Source organism: Mixophyes fleayi, chromosome 1 (assembly GCF_038048845.1).
Source record: "Mixophyes fleayi isolate aMixFle1 chromosome 1, aMixFle1.hap1, whole genome shotgun sequence".
Taxonomy (NCBI): domain Eukaryota; kingdom Metazoa; phylum Chordata; class Amphibia; order Anura; family Limnodynastidae; genus Mixophyes; species Mixophyes fleayi.
Window position 1 is genome coordinate 364547675 of NC_134402.1, and position 19481 is coordinate 364567155.

Here is a 19481-nt window from a genome sequence, read left to right on the forward strand (position 1 = left end):
GAGTAAGGTAAGAGGTGAACCAGGACAGGATTGGGCCGGAGAGGCCGAAAGACTGGAGGGTGTGAAGGAGGAGGGGGTGGTCAACGGTGTCAAAGGCTGCAGAGAGGTCAAGGAGGATGAGAAGGGAGAAGTGGCCCCTGGCTTTTGCAGAGAGGAGGTCATTGGTGACTTTAGCCAGGGCAGTTTCAGTGGAGTGGAGGGGGCGGAAACCAGACTGGAGAGGATCAAGGAGGGAGTATTCAGAAAGGTAGGAGGTGAGACGGCTGCAGACGAGCCTCTCGAGAATTTTGGAGGCAAAAGGGAGAAGAGATATGGGGCGATAGTTCGAGAGAGAAGTGGGGTCGAGATTAGGTTTCTTAAGAATGGGGGATACGAGAGCATGTTTGAAGGAGGAGGGGAAGATGCCAGTGGAGAGGGAGAGATTAAAGAGGTGAGCGAGGTGGGAGCAGGTGGTGGGGGAAAGGGAGCGAAGAAGGTGGGAGGGGATGGGATCCAGGGGGCAGGTAGTGGGGGGGAGGATAAAATGAGAGAGTGGACTTCCTCGCCGGTGGTGGGACGGAAGGAGTGGAGGGGAAGGTGATTGGGGGGGAGGACAGAAGAGTGGGAGTGGTGGAAGAGAGAGTGGAGGAGGAGATTTCAAGTCGGATGGCCTCGATTTTAGAGGAGAAGAAGGAGGCGAAATCAGAGGCAGTCAGGGAGGAGGGGGTGGGGGGATGGGAGGGGGCCAAGAGAGTGCTGAAGGTGGCAAAGAGGCAGCGGGGGTTAGAGGACTGGGAAGAGATGAGGGATGTAAAGAAAGATTGTTTAGCGAGTGAGAGGGCAGAGCTGTAGGATGAAAGGATGAATTTAAAGTGGAGGAAGTCAGCCAGGGAGCGGGATTTTCTCCAGTGACGTTCGGCGGAACGGGAGCATTTTTGGAGGAAGCGGGTAAATTTGGAGTGCCAGAGTTGGGGTTTGGAGCAGCGGGGGTGGACGGAGTGGGCAGGGGCGACCGCGTCCAGAGCGGAGGTGAGGGTGTGATTGTAGAGGGAGACCGCCTGGTTGGGGCAGGCCTGGGAGGAAAGGGGAGAAAGGAGGGTATCGAGAGAGGAGGACAGAGAGGCAGGGTCAAGAGCATCGAGGTTGCGTATGGACAGAGTAGGTTTGGGCAGGGGGAGGGGAGCAGGAGAAGAGGAGAGAGAGAAGGAGAGAAGATGGTGGTCGGATAGAGGAAAGGGAGAGATGGAGAAGTCGGAGAGATTACATAGGTAGGAGAAGTCAAGATCAAGGGAGTGACCAAGGCAGTGGGTAGAGGAGGAGGTCCATTGGGTGAGACCAAGGGAGGAAGAGAGGGTGAGCAGTTTGCTGGAAGCAGGGTAGGTGGGGTTGTCGATGGGGATATTAAAGTCACCGAGAATGATCGAGGGGAGATCGGAGGAGAGGTAGTGAGGAAGCCAGCTAGCAAAGTTGTCAAGGAAGAGGGAGGTGGGGCCAGGGGGGCGGTAGATGACAGTGACGCGGAGATGGATGGGGTAGAAGAGGCGGATGGAGTGAGCTTCAAAAGAGGAGAAGGAGAGGGAGGGTTCAGGGGGAATGACACGAAAAGTACAGGTGGAGGAGAGGAGGAGGCCAACTCCACCGCCAGGGCGGGCACCAGGCCTGGCGGAGTGGGTGAAGGAGAGGCCACCATAGGAGAGGGCAGCGGGGGAAGTAGTATCAGAATCGGAGAGCCAGGTTTCAGTAACGGCAAGAAGGTTAAAGGAGTTGGATAGAAAGAGGTCGTGGATAGCAGTCAGCTTGTTGCGGACGGATCTGGCATTCCAGAGGGCACAGAAGAAAGGGGGAGAGGAGAGGGGGGAAATGGGGATGAGGTTAGCATGATGAGCAGCGCGCGGGGGATGGCGGGGAGGAACGGGAGAGGTAGGGCGGGGGGAGAGTATGGGTATGGAGTGAGAGCGGGGAGGCATAGTAGGGAGAGAGAGTAACAGAACAGTGAGATAGTGGGGACAGTGAAAAACAGGTAAGAACAAAGGCAGGAAGACAATGAAAAGGTGGAAGATAATAACGAATTAGGGCGTGGAGGGCATGGAACAACAGTACAGTGAGATAATAAGGACAATGAAGACAGGTAAGAATGATAGCAGAACAGTAAGATAGTAAGGACAGCGGATAACAGGTAAGAATAAGCAGGGAGACAATAGCAAGATGGAGGACAATAACCAATTAGGGCATGGAAGGCAAAGAATAATAGAAGGAGAGGTAATAAGGACAATGGAAATAGGCAAGAATAATAACAGTTAAAACTAGTTGCTGGTAAATATAAAATCAGGAAAAACAAGATAAAGACATATAAATAGTAGAATAATAACAGGTAAAAAGTAGAAAATTGTAAATGTATAATCAGGAAAAACAAAATAATGGCATATAAAATAATGTTTTATATGCAGTTGATGCAGGTAAGCCAGGGATTCAGCAGGAGAAGGGTTAATTGACAAGCCGGGTCGGTACACAGTAGATCAGTTGATGCAGATAAGCCAAAGATTCAGCAGGAGAAGGGTTAATTGACAAGCCGGGTCGGTACACAGTAGATCAGTTGATGCAGATAAGCCAGGGATTCAGCAGGAGAAGGGTTAATTGACAAGCCGGGTCGGTACACAGTAGATCAGTTGGTGCAGATAAGCCAGGGATTCAGCAGGAGAAGGGTTAATTGACAAGCCGGGTCGGTACACAGTAGATCAGTTGATACAGATAAGCCAGGGACTCAGCAGGAGAAGGGTTAATTGACAAGCCGGGTCGGTACACAGTAGATCAGTTGATGTAGATAAGCCAGGGATTCAGCAAGAGAAGGGTTAATTGACAAGCCGGGTCGGTATACAGTAGATCAGTTGGTGCAGATAAGCTAGGGATTCAGCAGGAGAAGGGTTAATTGACAAGCCGGGTCGGTACACAGTAGATCAGTTAATACAGATAAGCCAGGGACTCAGCAGGAGAAGGGTTAACTGACAAGCCGGGTCAGTACACAGTAGATCAGTTGATGCAGATAAGCCAGTGATTCAGCAGGAGAAGGGTTAACTGACAAGCCGGGTGTCACGGGCACTAGGAGTCTTTACCCAGGGATCACCAGGTGATAGGCTTACCAGAGCAGAATAGATGGTAATATGGTACTCTGGTAGCAGGGTGATCACGGAACAGGAAATAGTAGATGATAGAGATGCTCAGGAAAGTCTATGACTAGCAGCACTGGTAATATGGATGCAGTAATACACGAGGAACTGTATGGACAAAGGACACGTGAGGGTAGTCAGTTGTCTGCGGTAGCAAGTTGTACCACTGCTATAGTGAGGAGGAATGTCCAACAGAAACGAGGAGGTGATGAGAGTCAGCGGTCTGCGGATAGCAAGTTGTACCACTGTCTGAGTGAAGAAATGAAATCCAAGTGGAGGTATCCGGGGAGTCAGTGGTCTGCGTTAGCAAGTTGTACCACTGCTATGTGAGAGGATACTGGAACAGGTGACACAGGAAACAGGGATCAGTGGTCTGCCTCTAGCAAGTTGTACCACTGAATATATATGTGAGGAGGAGCACGGGGAGAGACTGCAATACAGGGGATACACGGGCACCTTAAACTTGATCCACAATAACATGCACAATGTATTAATGACTGAACAGCACTGCAATAATAGAAAGTCACTTGAGGTAATCCGGCACAAGATAACACAGTCAATGATGGCAATAGTCTCAGCGGATAGTAAACTCCAGAGGAGAACAAACTCAGTCCAGCAGGATATGCAATACACCAGCACAGTCAATGAGAAGTATGCATACCGTGGTTCAGAAGCAGGCTGTCAGACAGGAGTGCAGAGATACCTGAACGGCTGGAGGCCGGCAGGATGCGAAGTCCCTGGAGGGGTGAAGCGGTAATCAAGTAGGTGCAGCGCACAGGTAGGTAGACCAGCAGGGGAACAAATACTCAGGAAGCAGTAGTATGTAGGACTGGACTCCTGGAGGACCCTGAAGAGTAGCGATGATCTAGATGAGATGAAAACAGTGAGGCGCAGATCCGATGCAGACTGGCGAGTAGAGACCAGCGGGAACACGAAGAAGCACGGAGAGCGGGTCAGCTGTTGTAGGACGAGTAGAACTGAGAAGTAGCAGCAGCAGGACTCTGCAGATACACAGAGGTACACGGATAGCAACCAGCAGGTGCAGCAACGATGAAACACGGGAGAGCAGAGCTGAGCTGGAACTGTTGAGCACGGAGAGTAGCGGATAGGAATCAGCTGTAGCAGTCTCGAGGAAACACGGGAGAGATGACATGAGCTGAAGACTGAAGCGCACGGAGGCAGCGGATAGGAATCAGCCAAACAGTCACGATGAAACACAGGCGAGTTGAAGTAGATTGAAGACTGTAGTGCACGGAGGCAGCGGATAGGAATCAGCTAACAGTCACGATGATACATAGCAGAGTAGAAGTGGCTTGAAGACTGTAGTGCACGGAGGCAGCGGATAGGAATCAGCTAACAGTCACGATGATACACAGGAGGGTTGAAGTGGCTTGAAGACTGTAGTGCACGGAGGCAGCGGATAGGAATCAGCTAACAGTCACGATGATACACAGGAGGGTTGAAGTGGTTAGGAAACCACAGGAGTAGAAGTGGTATGGAAACCACAGGGGTAGAAGTGGTTTGGAAACCACAGGAATCAGCAGCGCTGAATACACGAGGAAACACAGGAACACCTTCAGAGGCTCATGGGGAATGAGACTCCAAGATCAGGCCACGTGGTATTGACCACAGGTGCTTAATATAGGGAGTGTTGCTGATCTGCCAATTAAGTTAAAGGAACAGGTACTGAAGGGTTTGAAAGGGCTGCGCATGCGCAGACCCTCAGGATGGAGGACGACCACGGTTCCTAAATATACGGGAAGATGCACTCACAGTCCGGTGAGTGACACCGGGTCAGTACACAGTAGATCAGTTGATGCAGATAAGCCAGGGATTCAGCAGGAGAAGGGTTAATTGACAAACCGGGGTTCGGTACACAGTAGGTCAGTTGATGCAGATAAGCCAGGGATAGATGGTATGGCCTTGTCTTTGTCTGAGTTCTAGAGATAATAAGATAGCTCTATACGCGGATGATGTTATACTTACACTAACTAGCCCGCATGCGTCACTGCCTAAACTTTTTGAGGAAATATCGCTCTATAGTTCCCTATCGAACTACAAAATTAATGCGGACAAGTCCGAAATTTTAGATCTTAATATCCCTCAGCATATCACTCAACCTCTTAAAACCACTTATAATTTTCGATGGCAGCACAATAAGATCAAATATTTGGGAATATATATAACCAAGAATTACTCCTCTCTATACGCAGCTAATTTCCCTAGACTAATTAAAGCAATTCGAGGTGACCTAACTCAATGGAATAAATTTCATGTTTCCTGGATTGGCAGGATGGCTTCAATCAAAATGAATGTTTTACCTAGATTACTTTATCTGTGGCAAACACTCCCAATTCAGGTTCCCTTGCATGTTCTCCAGCACCTTCAGCAAATGGTATCTAAATTTGTATGGGCAGGACGTAAGCCTAGAGTGCGTATGCGAATACTCTCTAAACATCAAACCTCTGGAGGTCTGGGCCTCCCAAATATAATAAAGTATTATAGAGCTACACATATGTCACAATGTATCTTATGGCACTCACCCCCTCATTATAGAGTGTGGATGCAGATTGAGGCAGACATATTGCAACTATATTCTCCATATTCCTTACTCTGGATACCATCCCAACATAGGACTAGACATTTAGCTCAGCTCCCCACTGCTCGTTTTTCTGTCTCATTATGGGATCAAGTAACCAGATTCTACAATTACCCACTCCTTGTCCCACTTTGGAATAATAAAAACTTTGAGCCAGGGTTAGATCATAAAATGTTTCATTACTGGTCCGCACATAATTTGCTCTTCATTTGGGATCTGGTCCTAGCTAGGGTTTTTCCTACATTCTCAGACTTACAGAGAAGATTTCATTTGCCCCAAAAAATCTTCTATCAACATCTTCAACTTAGGCACCTTTATCGTTCCTTAAACGCGCCCCCCTCCTCGGTTCATTGTTCTCCATTAGAATCTCCGTGTCGCTGTTCCCCAACTACTAGAGGCTTAATTTCCACTTTGTATCAATTGATTAACAACTTTGGCCAACTCGATAAAGACCCTCATGAGCTTGCCTGGGAGAGGGACACCGGGGAGACCCTGACTCCTAAAGAACGGTCAAAGGTAAGTCATCTATATCAGTTAGGATAAAGGAAAACTCTTACAAATTTTTTTATAGATGGTATTTGGTCCCCTCTCGTCTCCACTCTATCTTTCCGACTGCTAGTGACAGATGTTGGAGAGGGTGTGGTTTGCGGGGTACCCTGCTGCACGTTTGGTGGTGTTGCCCTAAATTGAGACCTTATTGGCAACAAATTCATAATCTCATCAAGGATATTACACTGGTTAAAATGTCCGAGTCCCCCCTATACTCGCTTCTTCCTAGACGGCTCCCGGGCATTAGTCGCTCCACGCAAAAACGTATTAATCATATATTAAATGCCTCTAAATGTTTAATTGCCGCTCTATGGAAAAACACCTCTCCCCCCTCACTCTCGGCCACTATCAACAAAGTTTGGTCAGTTTATAGGATGGAAAGCTTCACAGCTCTCCTCAAAGACAAACCAGTGATCTTCAAAAACACATGGTCTTCCTGGACGAATCACTATGATGCTGAACCTCCCTTGACAACTGGTTGACAAATCTATGTTGGTTTGGAAAGGTACCCCTGTCAGGTTTAAGAAGGATCATTGCGCATATAAGCTCTGGAAAATTCTGATTTAATTTGTTATTCATATAGCCACATGGGTCAATGCTTCTCTACCCTACAATCTGAGGCATAATACAATGAGTAGAATATTCTCCTGTTCCTCTCCCCATTCCCATAACCTCCCTTTCCTTCCCCTATTGTTCGTCTCCCCCCTCTCTCTGAAAAATAAAAACAAACAACATTTTTCTTTTTCTTTTCCATAAATGACATACCGGATTTTAGAGAATTAATCTAAGTCTTTCTATTATTATGTGTAAACTCTATTGAATTTCACATGTATGTTTATACATTCTCTTGGTATGTTTCAATCTCATTGTTTTGTTTTGAAAAAACCCCAATAAAAATTACTTAAAAAAAATTAAAAAAATCCATTTTCAGTTATTTTCACATGAATCTTGCTCAAGTTGGATGTTTGGGGATAAAAATGTATCTACTTAAACTAATTTGTCGTACGTTTTAATTGCTGAAAACAATAAAGCATTTTTTTTAATTAGCTATCATCATCATCAACATTCATTTATAGAGCGCCAGCAAATTCCGTAGCGCTTTACAATTAGGAACAAACATTAATAAGACAATACTGGGTAAAACATACATACAGAGAGGTAGAGCTATTCTTTTTCAAAGCATTTGCATGGCTGTTTTAATATTTCGCCCTAGCTTCCACATTTGTTTGTTCCATTGATGGCAATGGAAGGTAGCATCAATGAAACAATGCATGGCAGTGTAGTTTTGGTTTGTTACCTACCATGTGGTCAGAACAGACTGGCTAAGTATCACAAGGAAACCAGTGATGGATTGTATTTATTTTGTTATTGTATGTTTCTTGTAGTCAATGCTGCCTGGAATACGCCCATATTTAATTATGAATCACAATGTATGATGTAGCAAAAGAGAGTTATAGAAGTTTTATCATGAAACTGCTACTCAGAAATATTACTTTGACATCGCCTTTAATTATCTGAGGCCTCCGTCTGTTTTTTTTACTCAAAGTCCCCTGGTTGGAACTATGATCCTGAAATATCTGTGTTGCTAATCTGTGATGAACGATCAGCAACTTTGACATTTGACTGTATCAAGCTACAGTAACATAAGAATTTTATTACAATGTAAAAGTAGTTTAGCTGTTATTTAATGAGTTAAATCAGATCTCCTTGATGGCCTTTCACAGTTGGTCTCCCACTCCCATAATCTCTCAGCCCTTTGGAGTTTCTTTTCCTGCCTCCTGAGCTGTAACTAGGTCAGGCCGTGCTCTGAAATGCCTGCGGCAGCCTTTGCAGCCAGTGGGGGAATCTGCCAAGATAATTTAAAAGGACAGATATTGCCTCTTCAATGACGCCAGGGACTGTAAACAGGACCATCAGCCTACCACTCATCTGCACAAAAATTAGGATGAACATAACAAGCACATAGATTTTGCTTCCTCAGAGACATTGTGATAAGAAGCTGTAGACGGATTCCATGGGACATAAAGCAGGTATAAGAATTTGGAACCTTTTCTAAGGCATAGTTGGTTGGATAACTGCATTCTTAAACTAAGCAATGTACTGTTTTAAAAATTAAATCACAGGGATTTTCTGCACATCATTTTTAATAAAGCTCCATAATCTGAGTCAGAAAATGTATGAGCTAACTATTATAAAAGTTTGCAAGCTCTGTGTGTGAAGCCGTTCTATGTCTCATCTTGGGACTTTTATGTAACATGGAGATCTAAGTATACAGTACTGTTACTACACATTGCTCATGTGAAGGCCAAAAGCACACACACTGTGTCCCTTTGGACATTGATTAGACAGGTAAGTGATAAGATGATGTACTCACTGGACATCACAATGGCCATTCTGGTGTACAAATACAGCTATAAATGTATCACAGTGCATAGGTTTGGCGTGCTAAATGGCCACGTTTACAGAGGAGCAGAGGATTACATATCTGTGGGAGGACTTAAGCAGAGTTTGCTCTAGTAAAGGTGTTCCTACTGAAGTATTCACAAGGTGCAACTGTGTGCCTCATTTTGTGGAGCAGTGAAATTCAAAATTTAGTTTTGCTCTGCAAGATTATTGTAATGAGATAAAGGGGTGCTTTACATGGACAATACTCCTCCACAAAAGGACCAGTGGCCCCAGATTAGAAACACAATCAGGCGAATGTATCTAGGATTACTCTCAATAGATTGCACCTAAGATTGCCAGTTCCAGAACTAAAAGCCAAAATGGGGCTTCACAGTGCATGGCCACCGTATATGCTCACCAGTTTGCTGTGGGTCCTAGTGACTGAGTGTTACACTGCTGTATTTTACCCTGTAATATTTTTTATATATCCTGGCTTGTTTTAGCATCACAACAGTTCTCTTTTTTTCTTGATCTATTACATATAAACATTTTCCAGATGCTAAAAAAACACAGTAAAACTATCTACAGTATCTCTTTTTAAGGTCTACAGTAATAAAATACATTCCAGGACAAACTTTAGTTCTTGAAAAACTTATATAATACTACACTTCCTTTGAGACCAAGAGGCTCATTTAATCACATGCCTAAAATATGTGCTGCATTTAAGTCTTTATTTTAAGCTGCACATCTTATGATTCGTGCAATTCACAATAAACATGGAAATTTGTCCACAGGAAGATATGTTTAAAGTGCATCAAGATTCTGCATACTTGAGACAGCATTTATCGCCATCATCTTGATGAATGACTGTGACTGGATCACTTAAATAACTATGGTATAAATTTATTTAAAGAAAATATTGCAGGGCGCTTATTTATATAATTGCAAGTGTACTTATTTTTTATATGGTGTGTATTTTGGTAAAGGACATTTCTTTATTTCTGAGACCAGGGGAGGAAATTCACTTTTTGTTTTAACTTGGCTAGAGGAAATGCATTATTTTTGAGGTATATACCTGATGCAATAAGCCTTTGTTGAGAAAGTCTTTTGTGTATTTTGGTGTAGGGAAATTACTTGTTTGGGGTTTTGTAACTTTTCTTTGATAATTCTCAAGTTAGCAATAGAGTGGAGGGAATGTGTATTCTGCAACTGTCTGAAGAAAGGACCCATGTTAATATCATGTTTATTAGACCTTTTGATGTGTGAGGGTCTAACACCTGAAGGAACAGTAAGTTTTGATTAGACTTGCTGTTCGATTTCCTCTGAGTCTAAAACAAGATGCAGAAAATCACAGCAAGTTTTAAGATATCACAGATAAGTGTAAATATTGCTAGCTTTACATAGCATGTAAATCCATGTTTGGGTAAACATATTGCATCCTGATACTAAAAATAACTCAGACCTATTGTGTAACCTCAATGTAAATATGTTCCACTGTTGATTTTGCAATGCAGTTCTAACTATGATATAAATTAGACGGTAATATCTATTTTGTAAACAGAAGATTGTTTCTGTTATTTTTGTATTTGTCAGTTTTCATATTTGATAATTGCGTGTTTTACAGATTTTGACTGTTACTTTGGATTTTGTAAATACGAAAAAAACTTTCCTTATTTTTAATATTTGACAATTTTTTTTTCTACATCTGTATCTCTTTAACTTTAAACTACTCTGCATTTACTTTATTTTTTATTTTTGAGCCTCTGTTTCTTCTTTAAAGTCTCTATTTTCAGCAAAAAAAAAAGATTGCTGAAATACCTGATTTTCTCTGTTGGTAACACAATTGCATTGCGGGAAAGTGCTGTAGTGTACCTCTTGATATTCTCATATAGTAACATATAGAGACAAATCAAGATTGTGTTTAAGGTTGAACAAAGAAGACAACTCCGTTGCAGAATCATTTAACAAGAACTCAATACACCTCCAGCAATTGTTGAAACAGCAATTTAGACAAGAAATGCAAGTCGACAGGCTAAAATAAACATTGTTGGCTCACGTATTCATATAAAACCAAAGGAATAGCTCTTTCTAATTATCCCAGCTTGTATGTTACTTCCTTAGCAAAAATAATCTGACTCATTTTCTAACACAGGCAGAAATTAATGTTTTAATTACTAGTGCTTATTATTTAACAGGTCACTGTTGAGAACCATGTTGGCTGGAGGTTTCTTATTTTGCTTGTAACGTTATGCAAAATATACGATTGTGTAATAATAAAAAAATGCAGTATAAAAAAGGGGATTTAAATATGTACTGATAGGATATAAGAACTGCACAGTGGCTTAATAAAAATTTTGTGCCTAAAAAACGAAAAAGAAATTGATGTACAGATGGAGCACCAGTTATCTGACTAAACAGGAGTAGTATAATCTGTAATGATTTAGGATGTAGACTTTAAAAATGAAAAGTCGCATTATTTACGGACTGCAAAAACATATAAAATTATATGTACAAAAGAGGGAGAAAAGGTAACTAAGTGATTGGAAATCTGTGATACACCCAATCATAACCCTACTTAGGCCTGAATCAGTGGGGGGAAGTATCATGTCATCTGGCATTTTGGACAGTCATTAAAATAGTGTTATGACAATGGCTATATTTAGTTACCTGAAATGTTTTATTTCTTACTGAATGCCAGTAGCAGTGGTTTTAGAGACAAACTAATAAGAATACCAAACAGTAATAATGGTGCTTTCAAAATACATCCTCAACTGTTGCTCAATAATGAAAAAATGAAGCCGGTGAAATAATAATACAATTATCTGAGCATCAAGAGCCAATTGGCAATTGTTTTGTTGCCCTGTTTCTGTCCTTACCGCATACCAAACCACTGATTTGATCCAATAAACAAGCAATGTTCCGTATGCTATTGCAGATTTCAGTTCCTGGTCATCATGGCTACAATTGTCGCTAATTACCTTTTATAGCTTTTAATATGCCTGTATAGTGTTACGATTTTGATGCCTTAGTCAGTATTAGCACAGGCTTACCTAGGGCGCGGAGTCTAACGGCCTTCCGGTCTTCACCAAGAACCACCGCAAGGTAGTGTGGACTTTGCTGCCGAAGAACCGCAGGTCGCAGTCCCCAGATTAGCCTACGTTAATTCCAGGCGTAGTAGTTCTGTAACAGTAACCGGTAGATGCACGGAGCCAATGGGTGCGTGGCAGGATATGGGTCCAGAGACACGACCGGGTCGGTACACAGGTGATATCAGATATACGGTGCCAGAGGGAGATCCAGAGAATAGTTGGTAACACAGCCGAGTCGGTGCACAGGAGGTATCAGGTATACGGTGCCAGAGGGAGATCCAGAGAATAGTTGGTAACACAGCCGAGTTGGTACACAGGAGATAGTCCAGTTTGTGGTGCCAGGGATAAGCCAAAGAATAGTCAGGTCACAGCCAGGTAGGTACACAGGAGTAGGAGGAATAGAGGGATACACAGGGAGCAGGTTCACAGGAGTCAGGAACACAGGAACTGTAGCCAAGAACAGGAAACACATTGCTCTGACACAGGCAGCGTGTCAGAGCAGAGAAGATATAGGAGTTTGAATTCCCCGCCCAGGAGTCACATGATCGGCAGCAGGAAGAACCCGGAAGTGCGGCGGCGCCATCAGGAGAAGCGCTGCACGGATCAGATACCGCTGTCAGAACACGCTGACAGCGCAGCGGAACGGGGATCAGGTAAGTTCTTAACATATAGATTCTATTTACATAAAGTAAAATATAAATGAAAATAAAATGGGGTTTGTTTAACAAATTCTGATAGCCCAAAAATCCGGAGAAAATGTCTTGCAGGTCTTCTCTTAGTTTATGAATGAGTTAACACAAGAGAAATCTGAGATTTTTCCTACACATACTTTTTATTGATTACCACAGTCACAATAGAACTCTATAGGGACTGTGATGTTGGTCATTTATCAAGCAGCATTGCTTTTCGCTGCAAACTAACACCATCTCAGGATGGGTTGGGTACGCTTTAACAGTGCTGAAAATTCCGACACTGAGGAGACCTAGAACTAAAATATGAATTTATGAAAAAACAATTTCAATATAAACAGACTTACCTCAAAAGCGAAGCTGCAGATCTCCGATCGCACCAGCATGCTGACCGCAAGTTATTCCGAATGGACAGCTCTCCGGCGCTACACTTTAACGTCATCGCAACCTCTATGAATGTTAATTTAAAGCGACAATTTTCGGGAAGTGTTTAAACACTTAACCTGACATTGCCGCTTTAAATTAACACTCATAGAGGTCGCGATGATGTAAAAGTGTAGTGCCGGAGAGCTGTCCATTCGGAATAACTTGCGGTCAGCATGCTGGTGCGATAGGAGATCAGCAGCGTTGCTTTCAAGGTAAGTCTGTTTATATTGAAATCATTTTTTCATAAATTCAGATTTTAGTTGTAGGTCTCCTCAGGAATTGTGGTAATCGTGAAAACGATTACCACCACTCAGGATGGCTTACCTGGTCTATGGGGTCCAGTTAAACCGAAAAGGCTTTGCATGATCCCCATAGCCGGGCCAGATCACAATTTGCATGGTGGACGTTAGCAGCCTTTGAAGAGTAATAATATTTTGTGGAGAAGTGGGGTCTTCCCCAGGGCTTCCAAAGCAACCCTGGCATAGTAAGTAGCAGCGGTACTGAAATATGTATCGTTGCAATGGCAGCAATGCACACTGATTGTTACCTCAGCTAAATAATAAGTAGAAAGATAAATATTTTCATTATACTTCCTCTTTAACTATTGCCAGCTTGCTTCTGTTAATGACTAACCTAGTTTTCTTTCTCATGTAGCATTATTCTAAAAAAAATAAAAATTGGTATAGGAATATATTTATCAAAAGAAATAAAATATTCCCTCAAACATTGCCTCTAAAGTGGTACAGCCCATGTCATAACCAAACTAACTTGCTGTGGCTTAATTCATGCAAAATACCTCAGAAAATAATTCTCAACTATTAAACGTAACTCAAAATAACAGGCTAATATCCTGGTAAAATATAAGTCATACAGAACAAGGAAGGATCTTTTTAAACATTTAAACACATATGGGAGTGCTTTAGCTAAATTTGCACACAGTAGTTGATAGATGATATAAGTGGTAAAGTCATAAGACATGCTTGGTATTAATGTAAGCACATTATGGGGCACTTGGTGAATATCTACCATCATAAAATGTGCACAATTTAAAAAAAGTTGCCAAAATCAACAGCAGGTCACATGTTAATATTAGAAAACACATTACTAAAAAAATAATTCATTAAATAAATAAATAAAACAAATTAATTATTTTAGTGATCAAGTGAAATCATTTTAATAAATGGAACCTATGCAAATGTAAAAACAGCAGTCATGTGACCTCTTCTCTCGGAACAAACAATGGATTACCACCTATTGCAGTTTGTACCAGGCACTGCTACCTGTGTAATCGTAGGCTACAGTTTTGTGAAGACAAAGCACGTTGGATTTCAGTAGCTTTCGCAACATGGATTTTCCCATCAAGGATAAATCCCTTTTCAAAGACAAGAAGAATTGTTGCTTGCTAGGTTCCTATGGGCTCTAAAGCCATTTGTTGAGAGTGTAACATTAGCAAAATTAAAGATGAAAGGCAAAGTGTATGTGGCTGCACAATTCCCATGGGCCAGTCAGTCACGGTAGTTGACACAGAAATCATATTTCCTTCAGGAATCATATGGCTAAATAATGACATTATGATGCACTATGGCTCAGCTGATTGAAGTTGAACTTATCAGCAAGGTCTGACAATAGTGAAAAGAGCTTAAGCTGAGTGTGTCTGCTTAATACTCAGCAGAGGGTGACCTTTCACTCGCTGCGCGGAGATGTACCTTGAGAAACTAGCCTTAAGGAAGCAGAGTGACAAATCAATCTGTAATCATAATGCATAAAAGGTCACAGGTGATATAAACGTAAATCCTTTAATCTCCTGACACTTTCTGAGCTGTGAGCAGAAATCTGTCCTAAGCGAAATCCTGTTTGTGTTTTTACAACATGTTTTATTGCTGCTATTATTATACTAGCATTCACATTAATGTAAAATTCACCAATTATTCACTAAGCAGTGAAAAAATTATGATAAATGGAGTTGAGTGTATATTTTTTTATGTAGTTTCTTGATTAAAAAATGAAAAGCATTCCCAAACATTTTTTTAAAAAATACTTTACATTTAATTATAAGTAAAAATCAATTTACTATAATCTATTACATTATTTGCATAATTGGTTCCAATAAGTTAAAATAAATTGCACAAACATAGTCAATTTGAAAATAATTATTGCTGATGTTTGAATGTTTGCATTCATTTAAAGTTTTATTAGTATCTGCATTGACTCTCCATCATTATGGCATTAAATGTTTTTCAGCACTTGAATTGCCACAACCTAGTGGAATTCTAATCCATGTTCTTGCACTTTACTATTTAGAAATTAAACTATTTGAACTAGTCCCTTGATTTACTTCCAATTCTGCACCTCTTTTCTCTCTGGTGTAATGTGCTTCTGTCTGGTTACTAGTAAACTGCGATCAGCCATTAAAACTGAGAAAACAGCAGTTTTCCACATAAAATGGCAATCGCAAAATGTATCAAGGGTTTTTGGCAGGAGAAATCACACTTAACATTTCTTAACGCAGTCCCTATAGATTAAAATGGGGACTGCAAAGTTCTGCAATGCATCAAGCATTGAAAAGCTTTGCATTTCTCAGAAAGGTAACGCCATCTCAGCATGACATTACCTGTAATTTTCTATGTGATCCAACTGAAGCCTCTCCAGCTTTGCTGGATCCCTCACTGTGAAAGTTCTATGCACATAGTACTACCTCCTTTCATCACCAGCACTAGGCTGCCGGTATACAGGAATAACAGTTTGCACCAGATGGGTAACTTCGCCAGGACTCCCAGTGTAGCCTTGACATGGTGCATTTCAGCAGTGCTTAAATATGCATCAATGTGATTTGCAGCAATGTTTATCTACTGGAACCGCATTATATTAATACAGAGACCTCTAGAAATAGAGTCTTGTTCACCTGTTCCTAACTGCAAATTCCTGCCCTGTATAAGACCATTGCAAACTCAACTGAGAAGCGCTGGATCTGGTTTTTACTGATTTACCTAATGGTACCTTTGCAATTTTACCTTCAACCATTCTATTTTGTCTTGAAACTTTCTCCGTCTTTGGCTCTTTAGCCTTTAGTTATGAAACTGATCCTGTTCTGTCTTGATCTTGAAACTGCTTTAGCCTGTGGATATGACACTAATATATATACCTCATTGCCCCTTATTGCATTTGCTCTTTGACGTGTTACCTAAAACATCTAATTTAAAATACAGTGTTATTTTTTAAAAAAGGTGCTTTTTCTTAGGTGCAAAAACAGAATATAGTGAATAACATTACAAAATACAAGGCAGTATGCCATTAACAAACAGTTGAAAAATCTTATATGAGCAAATAAGAAGTGTGCAAACTTTTACTGATAGTTATTTTATATTCTGTATTTTGATATATGAATTTCCTTTTACATAATGATTTGCATTAACTGTGCATCCATCATTACATGTTTTATGAAAAACATATATTTTTCATATGTTTGCCTATATTGTCCTATATGAAGCCATAAGATAAAAATAAATATATTTCTTATTACATACTACCAAATGAATGCTATATCAGCCAACAATACAAACAACATAAAATTCACTTGAGTACACTAAAAATGTAAAAACATCACATGCATCACAAAAAATGTTAAAACTGTTATTCTAACTAGGGATGAGCGGGCTCGGATATCTGAAATCCGTGCCCACCCGAACCTTGCCGATCCGAGCCGGATCCGAGACAGATCCGGGTATTCCCGCCAATTGCAAAACTGAAAGCGAGGCTCTGAGTCATAATCCCGTTGTCGGATCTCGCGATACTCGGATTCTATAAATTTCCCGCTGGCCGCCGCCATCTTCACTCAGGCATTGATCAGGGTAGAGGGAGGTTGTGTTAGGTGGTCCTCTGCCCTGCTATATCCTGTGCTGTGCTGTGCTGTGCTCAGTCCAGTGGTGCTGTGTCCTGTGCGCTGTCCTTCTGAGTTCAGTGGTGCTGCTGGGTCCTGTGCTGTGTCCTGTTCAGTCCAGTGGTGCTGTGTCCTGTGCTCTGTCCTTCTGAGTTCAGTGGTGCTGCTGGGTCCTATGCTGTGTCCTGTTCAGTCCAGTGGTGCTGTGTCCTGTGCTCTGTCCTTCTAAGGGCATTGTTATTTCCCCATTATTCCCAAGTTATAAATTTTTTTAAAAAAAGTTATAAAAAAAATAAATAAAAAATAATGATAAAAAATAAAAAATAAAAAAAAAATATCCAAAAACAATCCTGCAGTATAAGTCCATTGGTACTGCAATATTACAACGTTCACTGATTCTGCAGTATAAGTCCAGTGGTACTGCAATATTACAAAGTTCACTGATTCTGCAGTATAAGTCCAGTGGTACTGCAGTATTACAAAGTTCACTGATTCAGCAGTATAAGTCCAGTGGTACTCTCCTGTGCCGCATATAATTTTTAAAGGCTTTGCCGAGTGTGTGTGGCTTAGGGGTACGCTCTCTTGTGCTACATATAATGGAAAACAAAAATTTGGAGGATAAAGCTGCGAGGAAAAAGCTCAGTTTTCCTAAAAGACCCGCTGGCGGGGATGCTGATAACATCTGGTCCGGACTGAAGGACCTGCCAATCATTGCAGACATGTCTACTGTCGCTGCATTGGATGCTGTCACAATAGAAAAAATGGTGGAGGATTACTTTGCTGACACCATCCAAATAGACATGTCAGACAGTCCATATTGTTACTGGCAGGAAAAAAAGGCAGTTTGGAAGCCCCTGTACAAACTGGCTCTATTTTACCTGAGTTGTCCCCCCTCCAGTGTGTACTCTGAAAGAGTTTTTAGTGCAGCGGGGAACCTGGTCAGTGAGCGGCAAAGGAGGTTGCTTCCTCAGAACGTTGAAAAAATGATGTTCATAAAAATAAATGATCAATTCCTCAATGAAGTACAGCACTGCCCTCCAGATACTACAGAGGGACCTGTGGTTGTGGAGTCCAGCGGGGACAAATTGATAATGTGTGAGGAGGAGGAAGTACAAACTGTAGGGGGAGAGGAATCAGAGGTTGAGGATGAGGACGACATCTTTCCTCAGTAGAGCCTGTTTAGTTTGTACAGGGAGAGATGGATTGTTTTTTTGGTGTGGGGGCCGAAACAAACCAATCATTTCAGCCACAGTTGTTTGGTAGGCCCTGTCGCTGAAATGATTGGTTTGTTAAAGTGTGCATGTCCTATTTCAACAACATAAGGGTGGGTGGGAGGGCCCAAGGACAATTCCATCTTGCAACTATTTTTTTGGCATTATGTAACCATTCAACAGTTGTTTGCCATGTTCAAAAAGTAAAAGAAAATGCCAACAAATTCCATAAATTAAATCAAAAGTTAAATGCCCTGTCATTATTTAAAACAAGAGGTTTTGACGTGCTAGAATTAGTGTAGTGTAAAGATGTTATAAACACTAGACTTGGAACTTGGAGGAGGTATTGTGACCCCAGTATCAAATTGGGTACCGGGGCCACCCCACTACGCAGTCCAGATACTTGTTTGGTGCGAATCATACAAGTTCAGGGTTTTCTTATTATATTATGGTGACCACTCCTCCACGCAGTCCAGGTACATTATTCGGTGCGATTCAGACCAGTTGATGGTTTTCTTATTATATTGTGGTGACCACTCCTCTACGCAGTCCAGATACATTTATTGGTGCGAATCATACAAGTTCAGGGTTTTTAATTTATATTGTGGTGACCACTCCTCTACGCAGTCCAGGTACATTTTTTGGTGCGATTAAGACCAGTTGATGGTTTTCTTATTATATTGTGGGGACAACTCCACTACGCAGTCCAGAAAAATACCTCGTTGCAACGTTTTGGACTAATAACTATATTGTGAGGTGTTTAGAATACACTGTAAATTAGTGGAAATGATTGTTATTGAATGTTATTGAGGTTAATAATAGCATAGGAGTTAAAATAAGCCCAAAAACTTGATTTTTGAACTTTTTATGCTTTTTTCAAAAAAAATTCCGAATCCAAAACCTTAAATCCGAACCAAAACCTTACGGCAGGTGTTTTGCGAAACAAATCCGAACCCAAAACATCGCGAAAATCCGAATCCAAAACACAAAACACGAGACACCAAAAGTTGCCGGTGCACATCCCTAATTCTAACTAACGTGCAAAACATATCTGGCTACCAAGTTGTTAAAATAAAGGAATGTTAAATTGTGTTACCACTTACTGGAGTTTAAATTGAAAACTGCTGGCTGCAGGGTTTTAGGCAAACATCCCTTTCTTCTTGACCCTTAATTACTGGCAATGTTATTGTTGCATTTGTTGGTCTCTTCCTTTTTTATTATTTATATTACTATTATTATTTATATGCTGACACAAAATTTAACAGAGCTGCACAATGAGAGAATAGAGCATAGTGCAAAGATGTAGAGGGCCAGCAGGCAGAATACAAAACAAGTAAAGCACAGTATAGGCACCAAAGAAGGAAAAATGCAAAAATAATAAAATATTAAACATAATATTGTACATAACACATAATAGGTAAGGTATGTCACAAACAAGTGGAGGTCAATATATGCAAGAAGCTTGATGCTAGGATGCACATGTGGATGAGGTGGGAGCTAACAAGACAGAAGG